At 36.3% G+C, this 12,228-nt stretch overlaps 1 long non-coding RNA gene across 1 annotated transcript in view; it reads left to right on the top strand.

Annotated features, from left to right (window-relative positions):
* The window catches only part of LOC105866261 (uncharacterized), a 42,994-nt gene extending 35,099 nt beyond the window's left edge, over positions 1-7,895 (top strand). The window contains exons 3-4 of the long non-coding RNA XR_012915932.1: positions 5,747-5,862; positions 5,992-7,895. This is a non-coding gene — a long non-coding RNA (uncharacterized LOC105866261). The remainder of the gene's footprint in view (positions 1-5,746; positions 5,863-5,991) is intronic.
* The last annotated feature ends 4,333 nt before the right edge of the window (positions 7,896-12,228 follow it).

Below are 12,228 nucleotides of genomic sequence, written 5' to 3'. Positions count from 1 at the left end.
TGATAATAACTTGGTATTCCTTAAACTGTTTTCTGAGTTTGCTTTTGCTTTAAATAGGAGCTCAGTATTCTTTCCCTTTGAACATATTAATGCATGGCTCTCAGATGTACAAATTGAATCATTTTCCATGAAGTTATTAAAAAACAAAAATTGAGAGAGAGCAGGAGAAAAAGAAACAATTTGCAAGAGTTCTCCTGTTATTCTTGGGCCTCCCTGGGTAGCCAAGTACTGGATGATCCAGAAACTTCAAGACAGCTGGTAACTATATTGGACACTGGAGAGTTTGTCACACTTGTAGTGTGTTAATTGAATTCCCTTGACAGTGAGCAGCAAACCTGATAGGTGACTAAACAGAACTGAAGAATGGACTCCTTCAAATCAATTACCATCTCAGTGTTGGTGAGCAGGCACACATCTTGCATGTCTGTGGGGACAGACAGCAGGGTGGACTGACAGCAACAAATGGGAACTGGAGCCACTACTAATAGCTCCTAGGGTAACTGACCTCTACTAACCCACATGAAAGTCAAACAAGGGCAAACAAGAACTGAAAGAATGAGATAGTAAATCACAGAGCTGGATTATGCAGCACCGATACAGGATGCTTCCAAATGTTTGATTAATGTTAGGTAGTAGATTAAAGTGAGAGGTAGCAAAGTAGAAGGGTAGTCATGAAGTCTGTCTGGCATAGACCTGTGAAGGCCAACATCTGCTTGCTTTAATTCCAGTGTTGTGAGGGAAAGTGGAAGAAAGAAAATTATCATATTTTCTCTATTCCCTCCCTCTTGATAATTGATCATTGGAAAGTTTTCTTTGGCTGGATGTTTCCTATGTGAATTGCTTATCACTACCCCTTGACCTCACCTCCAAAAAAATAAGAAAGAAAAAAAAAGAGATTGTGCTGTGACCTTTGTTTCATTGCAATATGATTCCACCTGCGAGAAAGGAAAACCATGTAACAAAGCCCAGATGCTATTAATAGGGCAATTAAACATCCTAAATAATGTCTAGAATAATGTTTAAAAACTTTAAGTCTGTGCTTTAAATGACAAAAGTCAGGAAACTCACGGTTAGGCTGACTTTCTTTCCTCCTCTGGTGTTTGGCAAATAAAAAGAACAAATGAAAAGGCAAAAGAGAGAAAGAAAAGCAGAAAAATACCAAGCAGACAATGGAAACTTTTACTTCTTGGTAATTTTCTGCTACTTAATTTTATCTACTGAGTGTCAGAGGTTATTTTCTTCCTGGCTATTCTTCCTATTTCCACACTGCTGAAAGATACTTTTGTATGCATGGTGCACATGCTATTTCTCAAGGACTCAAATTGATCAAGAAATGGATAGCAATGAGTTAAACAGTACTTGTGGTTGTATATTATGTTGAACATAAAAAAAAGTTACTGGCAAATTTAAAGTCACTTATCTTTTTCCTTAAAATGGAAAAATCAAGGTGATTTTGTTGAAGAAACAAAAGGATAGGCCATTGGCAGAGGATGAAAAAGTACAAGAGAGGCAAAGGCAGCAAGCAGAAGAACTTGACAACTATGAGAGTTCAAATCTAATCTAGGTCCCTTACAGTTAATTTGGTTGAAAGGAAAAAAAACATAAGCCAGGAGATGTGGGTCTGGTATGCTCTGTTGCTCTCTGAAGTTGTGATCTTGGATAAGTCACTAAACCTTTTGCAAAGGGCCTCAGTTTCCTCATATATAAAGTAGGGATTCTAATCTGTCTACCTCAATTGTGTCAAATAAAAAAAATTACAAACTCTTTACTGAAAACTAAAATACATAAAAAACATTAGAAGTATGCTTATGATTATGATTTTTTTTTTACCACACTGATAAAGCTCCCTTTGTGCAGGCAGGAAGCTAGAACTTGCTTTGCACTGAACCCAACAGAAGCTAGAATAAAACAGCTAATGTTATTTACACATTTGCAATGTGCCAAGAATGGCACTAAGTCCTTTGTGTGCATCAAACATTTAATAATTACAGCTTTCAAAACTAGAAATATTGTTATCTCCATTTTACAGATAAGGAAATAGGCTCAGTGATTTGCCCAAAGTCATACAGCTAGGAAGTGGTGACAAAGCTGCGATGTGAACCTAGGACCTGTCTCTGTTAACCTAAATTTGCTGCTTCCAAATTGAAATGGAGAACCTAGGTTAGATCAGGTTCCCTGAATGGGGTGCACTATATTAGAGTTGGCTTAAGGAAAATGGTTCCCACTCCGGAATTCCTCTTTCAAGCATTCCTATTAGTATTAATGAATGTGATAAACTCATTTGTGCTGAGGTGTTATTCCTTCCAAGAGTCTGAAGAGGGCAACCCTTAACCCATAGAATGAAGTAATAGCAGTGGTATTAAAGACCTTGTATCACTTGAAGGAAGCAGAAGGATTTTGTGGCCTCCTTGAAATCACACCTTATAGACAGTTGCCTCCTTTGTCTACATTTAGAAATGTTCTTAGCTTTCCAGAACGTTGAGAGAAGTGCTTCCTTAGCTTTCTAGGGTACAACAAGCACTTCTAAATTTGAATTCTGCTCTGGCTCTTACTATAATAGCTGTGTGGGCTTAGACAATTATTTAACTTTCTTGAGCTTTGACCTCCCCATCTGTACAACAGAAAAAAATAATTTTTGCCTCACAGAATTGTTCAGAGGGTTAAATGAGACAATATATGTCCAAGTGCCTGTTTCATACTATTGCTCCATAAATAATAATAACAGCTAACAATTTTATAGTATTTACTATATTTCAAACATTTTCATAAGCACTTACAATAACTTATATTAGCATAATCATAATGACCCTGTGAAGTAGATATTATTATAACTGAATCACAGAGGGGTTAACATGCCCAAGGTCACACAACTGTAAAGTGGCATAGCCAGGATTCAGACAAGTCTATTGGCTCTCTGATTGTTGTCTACCTCTAAGAATTTTCAAAAGAAGACAATTCCATAAAAGAAACAAAAGTTTTTGAGTGATGAAAACATGGCTGGACTCTGTATGACTTCTGAAGCTAAGATTTTTGAAAGAGCCGTAGATGAGTTTGGGAATATCTGTTTAAAAATAACAACAATAACATTAATGATATCAAACACGAATTCAACCTTTGCTGCATAATAGGTCCTATATTATCGCTCAGTAACCCTGGCCTATAAGTATTAAATAAATATTAATATTTTTATAATTATTATAAAGCTCACAATCTAGTAGGAGGAATACAACATTTATAAAAATAACTAGTATACAAAGCATAAAGTGCAAAGTGATAAGAAACATTAAGAGAAAATGACCTTGGATTTCAGAAACAAGAAAAGACACTTTGAGGGTGGGGACTTATTTGGTGCTGACAGTCAAAGATGGTTTAAAGGGAAAGGCAGTTTATAAGAAAGAACTTGAAGAGAAGGTAAAGGTTGCAAAATGCAGAACAGGAAGGGGAGTTGAATTCTGAGTAGAAGATACAGGGACAGTGAAATAAACAGAATGTTTTGGGAAGAAGTAAGTGATTTTGGTTGTGAAGGGGGCTGTAGGAGAAGAAGTCAGATTTGATGGCTGGGAGATGTGAGTCAGGCTAATCATTCTGTGAAAAATGGGGAGTCATTGGAGACTTTTAAAAATGTTTTTGGTGTCAACAAATAGTTCAACTTAGGTAAAAATAACCTAGCAACAACTATAGGCTGGATTAGAAGGATAAGAGGAATCCCCAAATAATAACAAAGGCAGTGAAACTAGTTAGGTAGTTATTGCTATAGTCAGTCGAAATTGACACCCACAGAAAGAAAGCCTTTGTTTCTGTGTCAAGGAACCAATTCAAATATTTATTCACAATGCATTCACTAAATTCCTACTCGGGCCAAGCACTTGAGTTGAGCAAAAACCTCTCCTGAAGAGATTTGGTGAATTATAATTTAGTAATTGTAACTTATAAATCTCTTTGAAGTACATTCTAGGAAAAAGTAGCCTTAAGAAACAGCAGAATTTTACCTTTTTTTAGGAAACAATTTGAACTGTGCAAAGAGAGAAATAATCACTTCATAGATACAGACAATAATGAAACATGAAAATGCTCATAAATACACAGTTGCAAGCTGTACTTAAATCCTATATCCAGTAGATGGCGATTACAAGCTTTCACCTAGGCAAAAAGTAGCTTTCATCTTTTAGGATAAGGAAAGGAAGAGAAAGAGGGATAAGAGGGAAGGAAAGAAGGGGGAAATAGAAGATCAGTGAAAGGAAGAAGAAAACAGTAGTGAAGAGGAAGTGGGAAATGGCAGGGAAATAGAAGCTATGCTTGCAGTTCAAAAGTCTCCCTGAGATATGCTTAGTTCGGAGCTGTCTCCCAGCAGTTAAATTTGCAGCTAGCCCTGCTAGTGGGAAATAAATTTATATTGGTTTCTAGACAAGAACTGAAGAAGAGAAGTTTTCATTTCATAATCCCTTCAACTGACTTTAGTAAAAAGAAGGCATAGCTGTGTTTGAAAGGTGCTACACAGCCCTTTTGACCCTGTGCAACAAGAAAAATCTAACTATTCTGTTCCCTAGGTGTCTTTTTCTTTCTAGTTCAGCAGAAAATCCTACCAGAGGAAGAGCAAAGTTGGAATGGAAAGTTCCTAATAAATTACTGGGGTCTTTTACTAATGGCAGAAAAAAGAAAGAAATTCTAGTCAAGCTGACCTTTTGAGATCCAAGTGGGGACTGTTTCCAAAGGGAGAATCCAGCAGGAAAAAAAAAAAAAATACAACTTGAATATTGGGCTGTGGTCTAATTACAGGACTCAAGATTTACAAGGGAAGGAAGAAAAAGGTAGAAGACCATCCTGCATCTTTCTTTGAGAATATGATACCATTTTACTTCATTTTTATGCAGTCAGAATATCTTGAGGTACTCACTTGATCCATACTTCTGAAAAGAGATGGGAAGATTAGAGGTTTAAAGAAGTTGAGGACAGTTTGCCCAAATATCCTAAGTCTTAGCAGCTGCAAATTTCTGTAGGTCAAAAGTTTAACATGGGTCTCACCATAGTGAGGTGAGCTGGGCTAGTGTTGACAGGTGAATCTTGAGTGCTTCTCCCCAATGCTAGTTCTCCAGGGGTGGGTAGCCACTATCTGTGAGATTCCAAGCCTTCAGAAGGGAACACAGCCCTTGATTTTAACCTTGACTGGTGTTTGGCACCACATTCCCATGGATTCACACCAGAGGCAAAGAGAAAGGGGCTTTTCTCGGTTCTCCCCACCTCCAAGGGTGGAGCCTGCAGCGCCGGGCAAGAAAGTCCCCTGGCTAGGGAAGGGGTGCTACCCTAAAACGCAGCACACCACAGTGTCTCCGGGCTGTGGACTCCCAAAATAGCTGTTGCCCACCCCTGGAGAGCTATCGCTTGGGGCAACTGCTCAGGAGTTGGCAGATGCCAGTTCAGTGGATTGAATCAGTGGGCTACCAGCTGTCCCATTTGCATCACAGTCCCGCAGTGTCACATCTGCCTTGCAGAGAATCCTGCTCTTTCTGTCCTGCACTGAGCTGGCTGAATCATCAGTGGTTTCCAGGGGCAGAGCCCTCTTTTCAGCGTTGTTCACCTCCTTTGTTCTGGTCCTGTTGACCACCAGAGGCGAGGTGCCTGTCTCCAAACTCCCTCACATGATCACAGGAAGTAACCACTCAGACGAATCCCTCCCGTGCCCAGTGTGGTCCCAGCACAGAGCACTGGGGAGTTTAAAATGTTTCCTACTATTATCTCCTCTCCACAGAGCCAGTCGCCCTGTGTGACGACTTTGCAATGACTCCCTGTCTGAGTGGGTGTGGAGGTCAGTGGAGGAGCCAGGTATCCTCCTGTGGGTCAGATCACACTGTGCTGGCTGGACAGGTGGGTGCAGCCGTCCCACGCTCTATTCCCTATTGTATATTTCTCACTTTCCAGTTTTTGCGATCCTATCTCTCACTCATCTTTTTTAAATTTTTCTTGTTCTGCGTGTCCCATGTTGTTTCTCTGTAGATTCACAGTGCTGTTCTTGGATGGGGGAAGTGATCCACGCGTGTGTTGCTGTCCAATTTCTTCACCTCCTTCTCTAGGAGCCGCAAGCCAGAAGGTCACCATTAATCCACTGTTTTTTTCTCCCATTATAGGGTTATTAAATGGTCTAATTTCAATAGTAACATCAAATATCACTAATCGCCAATTACCATAACATATAATAATAATAATAATAAAGGTTCGAAATATTGTGAGAATTACCAAAATGTGACACAGAGACATGAAGTGAGTACCTGCTATTGGAAAAAGTGTGCCAATAGACTTGCTGGACACAGGGTTGCCACAAAACTTCAATTTGTAAAAAATGCTGTATGTGCCAAACACAATAAAGCAAAGCACAGTAAAGTTAGGTGTGTCTGTATTTACTTACAACTCAAATTAGAGCTAAGTTTGATGATAAAAGAAATGGAATACACAATGTCCTCAGGAGAATAAAGACAAATTGTTTATACCTCCACTTATTAAGCATGGATGTATTTTTCCTGGATACTGTAGCATGCAGTTCTCAGAGTACAAGGTGAATGAGGCAAGGCCCTGTGAAACTAGCCCTGGCTTTCCAGAAGTATTAGTAAAAGAGAAATAATACAGAAAATATTTCTAGTCAATATATTTTGTCCATCAAATGGAATTGTTTATTAAATAAAATTATTTTAAAGGTATGTTATTAATTAAATAATTATATCTCATTTATTAAGAATAATCATTGGAAATCTGGCATGGGGCTGCATACTGGTAATCCCAGCTACTTGGGAGGCTAAGGCAGGAGAATTGTTTGAGCCCAGGAGTGAGCTATGATCATGTACTTCAGCCTGGATGACATCACAAGATCTTGTCTCACAAAAAAAAAAAAGTAACTATTAGTTAATCACTTTTAAAAGTCTATATGCAATTAATATAATATTCTATTTTGTATTAATCTTTACAGTAAGCCTGGGTGCATAGGTACATGCCTATAGTCCCAGCTACTTGGAAAGCTGAGGTGGGAGAATCCCTTGAGGCCAGTAGTTCAAGGTTGCAATGTGTCATGATTGCACCTATTAATATCCGTTGGACTTTAGCCTGAGCAATATAGTGAGACCCCATCTCTAAATTAAAAAAAAAATAATCTTTACAGTATACAAGCATGTTCACATTATATTATTTTTCCTTTCATTTGCACAGTAGTTAAAGAAGATGAAAAGGAATTTGTCCATTTTGCAAACAATGAAGAGTTTCAACGATTACCTAATCTCTTCTAGTCATTAATAACAGAACAAGACATCAAACCCAGCTTATCTGAATCTTAGTCCAGTGCATTTCCCCAATTGTCTTTAAGGAAGCACATTCAAAGGACAGATGGTGAAAAAGGCAAACATGAGAAAGTATAGGAGAGATGGTACATAACTAATTTGGTTTAGCATTTGTAATAATTTTATCAAAACAAAACAAAATAGGAGAAAACCTTAACCTACTCTCTGCCCCCAGGAAGTCTGATAGTGTTATATTTAAAAAAATGTTTTCTACCATTTGATCCAACAATTCCACTACTGAGCATCTACCCAAAAGATCAAAAGTCACTTTATGAAAAAGACACCTGCACTCAAATGTTTATAGCAGCACAATTCACAATTGCAAAGTTGTGGAAACAACCCACGTGACCATCAATAAATGAGTGGATTAATAAAATGTGGTATATGTATACCATGGAGTACGATTCAGCTATAAGAAACAATGGTGATATAGACCCTCTTGTATTTTCCTGGATAGAGCTGGAACCCATTCTACTAAGTGAAGTATCTCAAGAATGGAAAAACAAGCACCACATGTACTCACCAGCAAATTAGTTTTAACGGATCAACACCTCGGTGGACATATAGGAGTAACATTTATCGGGTGTTGGGCAGGTGGGGGGGTGAGGAGGGGATGGGTATATACAAACACAATGAGTGAGAAGTGCAACATTTGGGGGATGGTCACTTGAGGGGGGAGGGGGGCATGGGGAATATAGGTAACCTTAACACTTGTACCCTCATAATACACTAAAATAAAAAAAAAATGTTTTGTTGAACTCCACAATGAAGCTATCTGGTCTGCATTTCTTTTGTTGTGAAGTTTTTAATTTTTTCTATTGATACATTATAACCTGTACATTTTTATGGGGTACATGTCATATTTTAGTATAAGCATAGAATGTGTAATGATAAAATCAGAGTAATTGAGATAGCCAACTCAAGTATTTATCATTTCTTTTAGGAATATTCCAATTCCACTATTTTAGTTGTTTTGAAATATACAATAAATTATGGTTAACTATAGTTGGCCTAAAAATTCTGAATAGATGTTTCTGAAAAGAAAATGTACAAATGGTCAACAGGTATATAAAAAATGTTCAACATCACTAATCACAGAGAAATTGAAATCAAAACTACAATGACATATCATCCCAGTTAAAATGGTTTTTGTCAAAAAGACAATAATAGATACAGGTAAGGATGTGAAGAAAGGAGAACCCTTGTACACTGTTGGTGGGAATGTAAATAAGTATAGCCATTATGGAAAACAGTATGAAGGTTCCTCAAAATACAATTTCTATATGATCCAGAAATCCCACTGCTGAGTATATATCCAAAAGAAAGGAAATCAGGATAGCAAAGAGTTATCTGTACTCCCATGTTTATTGCAGCACTATTCACAATAGGCAAGATATGGAATCAGCCTGTGTGCTTATCATCAGATGAATGGATAAAGAAAATATGGTACACATACACAATGCAATGTTATTCAGCCATAAGAAAGAATGAAATTCTGTCATTTGCAACAACATGGAGAAAACTGGAAGATATTATATTAAGTAAAATAAGCCAGACACAGAAAGACGAATACTGCACATTTTCACTCATATGTGAGAGCTAAAAAAAATTAACTTACTAATGCTTTTCTTTATGTGCATTTTTTTACCTTTTATTTGAAAATAATTATAGACTCATGGGAAGTTGCAAAAGTAGTACATAGAGTCTCTTGTATTCTTCACTCAATTTTCCATAATGATCACATTTTAAATAGATGTAGTACAATATCAAAACAAAGAAATTGACATTGGTACAACACCATTGAATAGACTACATATCTTATCCAGCTTTCACAATTTTTATATATTTTTAAACTTTTTTTTTTACATTTTTTCATTTGTCTATGTGAATTCTATGGCATTTTGTTCTATGTGTACAGTAGATTCCTGTAACCACCACAGGATCACCATTCAAAATTATTCCAAGACCATATAGGTCTTCCTTGTGCTATAAGGTCTCCCTTTATAGTTATACCTTCTCCATCCTTGCCATCCATAAACTCTGGCAATCATTAATCCATTCTTCATATCTATAATTTTATAATTTTGAAATTGTTATGTAAACATAAGCATACAGTATTTAACCTTTTGAGATTGACTTTTTCACTTAGCATAGTGGCCTTGATACCTATTAAGGTTGTTGCATGTATCAATAGTTTGTTCCTTTTTATTGCTACATGGTATTCCATAATATAGATACACCAATTTGTTTAATCATTAACCTTTTGAAAGGTATCAGGAATATTTCTAGTTTGGGGCTATTACAGATAAAGCTGCTATGAACATGTGTGTACGTACAGGTTTTTGGTGTAAAAACAAGTTTTAATATCTCTGGTATAAATGCCTAAAAGTGGAAGTTGCTGGGCCATATTATAAGTATATTTTTAACTATATAATAAAGTGCCATATTCTTCCAGAGAAGCTGTACCATTTCATTATATATTTCCACCAACAACATATATCCAGTTTCTCCAAATCCTCACCTGCATTTGGTATTGTCACAGTTTTCTATTTTAGTCATTTTGATATGTATGCAGTGATATTTCGTTGTAGTTTTAATTTGCATTTCCCTAATGGTTAAAGATGTTGAATACTTTTTCATGTGCTTATTTGCCACAGGTATATCCTCTTTGGTGAAATGTTCATCTGTGTCTTTTAGCTATTTTCTAGTGATACATTTAACCTTATTACTGTTTTATTTTTACTTTTTCTTTTTCTTCTTTTAAAAAGTACTTCCTAATGACCAAATAATATATCATGTATTTTCATGCAATGTTTTTAAAATGTTAATTTTTATTTTGAGGACTTCATTCCAAAGGATTTTTTCTGAATTTTGTGGGGTATGGCTTTAACTTTAGATTTTCCCAAATAAAGAGCCAAACTGTCCCAACAATTGAACAATTGAATAATCCATACCATTACTACTGCTTTTAAATCCTATTTTTATAACACTCTAACTATATATTCATATATATAATATGCTAATTATATGTTAATTGTATGTTATGTGTATAATCATATACTAATTATATGTACTAATTATTTATATGCTCATTATATAATCTGTTTCTGAACTCTTTAGTTCTAGCAATCTATTTGTTTAGTCTTTAAGCAGTACCATGCTGTTTTACTTTTTATAATTCTATCATATACCATAATATCTGGTAGAACAGTTTCTATCCCATGAACCTTTCTTTTCAAACATGAATTGGCTACCATATATTTACTGTAATTGTAAATTTACTCTAACATATGAATTTAAAAGTAGGTCCATGAAAAAATTCTTATTGATGTTTTGGTTGGCATAGCATTGAACTTAATAGCTTTTTGGAGGGAGAAATGATATATTTACAATATTATTTCTCTCCTCCATTGACATATCACTCTCAGTTCATTCATATTTCCCTTCATGTCATTTCCTGCCATTTCTCTACTACTACACATTACATCTGTGGATATTGAAGATGAAATTTAAGTTTGGTGGACAAAAGCAAGATTAAAGCCCTACTAGGTGTCCCAGTTTGGCATGTGGTGATCTAAGCTGGGCAGTAGGATACAGGTGGGAGGAGATTTCATGTGTATGGATAAGGACAAAGCAAGACTGATAGTGTGGATCCCTAGTTTCAGACCCTCATGTAAGACACTGGGAAATTCTTAGGGGAACCTGCAGCTACTGAGATCCAAGCACAAGCTCTAATGCTAGAAGATGGGAACAAGACTGGGTGGGAAAATTGGCATCTCAAACTTACTGAAAACCTGAAAGGAGGTTGAAAAAAAGGTTAATTGAAATTATTAAAAAAACAGAGAAACTGGATTGGGCCTCATTTTATAAATAGTGCTCATTTTTGTAAGGCATTGGAATACAGACAGAATTCCCCCACCTCCTATTTTTCACCCCAAACCTAGTGAGTTTACCTGATAAAGTTTTGCTCTAGCTAATGAATCTGCTGAGTGCATGCTGATTTGACTGAGGAAAAATGTGGTTTGAAACATTTTGGGGGAAGTAATTTAGGATTAAATACTTACATCAAAGAAACCTCTTATGGATTATCCAGGGAGGGTATATTTATAGGACATGCACTCTAAATGTCCAAATGCTAGTACTGCAACTTACTTGCTGTGTAACCTTGCATGACTTTATATTTTAAATTTTTATTTATTTATTTATTTCAGGATATTATAGGGGTACAAACATTTTGGTTACATGTTATGATTTTGCCACACCCAAACCATGATTTGAGGCGTTCCCTTTCCCCTCTACAATGCTCACTGCATCCATTAGTTGTGAGTTTACCCACCCGCAAACCCCCTATCCCCGAAGAATATTACTACCATGTGAGCACGATAATTATTATGGATACATAATAGTTGTATATCTTTATAGGGTACATGTGATGTTTTGATACAGGCATATAATGTGAATTAATCACATCAGGGTAATTCAGGTCTCTATCACCTCAGACATTTAACATTTCTTTATGTTAGAAACATTCCAATTCCACTCTTTTAGTTAAAGTGTACCCTCACTTATTGTTGATTATAGTTACTTCGATGTGATATCAAATAGTGTTCATTCTATCTAACTATATTTTTGTACCCATTAACCATCCCCACTTTATTCCACCCCTCCCCACTACCCTTCCCAGCCTCTGGTAACCATCATTCTACTCTCTTTCTCCATGAGAACAATTGTTTTTATTAATAATATTTACCTTCCACATGTAAATGAGAACATGTGAGGTTTGTTTTTCTGTGCTTGGCTTATTTCACTTCACATAATGTCCTCCAGTTCCATCCATGTTATTGCAAATGGATGGATTTTATTCATTTAGACAAGTTACTAAACCACTCTGAGCCTGTTTTCTCATCTG

This window comes from Microcebus murinus, chromosome X (genome assembly GCF_040939455.1).
Source record: "Microcebus murinus isolate Inina chromosome X, M.murinus_Inina_mat1.0, whole genome shotgun sequence".
In the NCBI taxonomy this organism is placed as follows: Eukaryota; Metazoa; Chordata; class Mammalia; order Primates; family Cheirogaleidae; genus Microcebus; species Microcebus murinus.
This window is presented reverse-complemented; position numbering and strand designations above follow the sequence as displayed.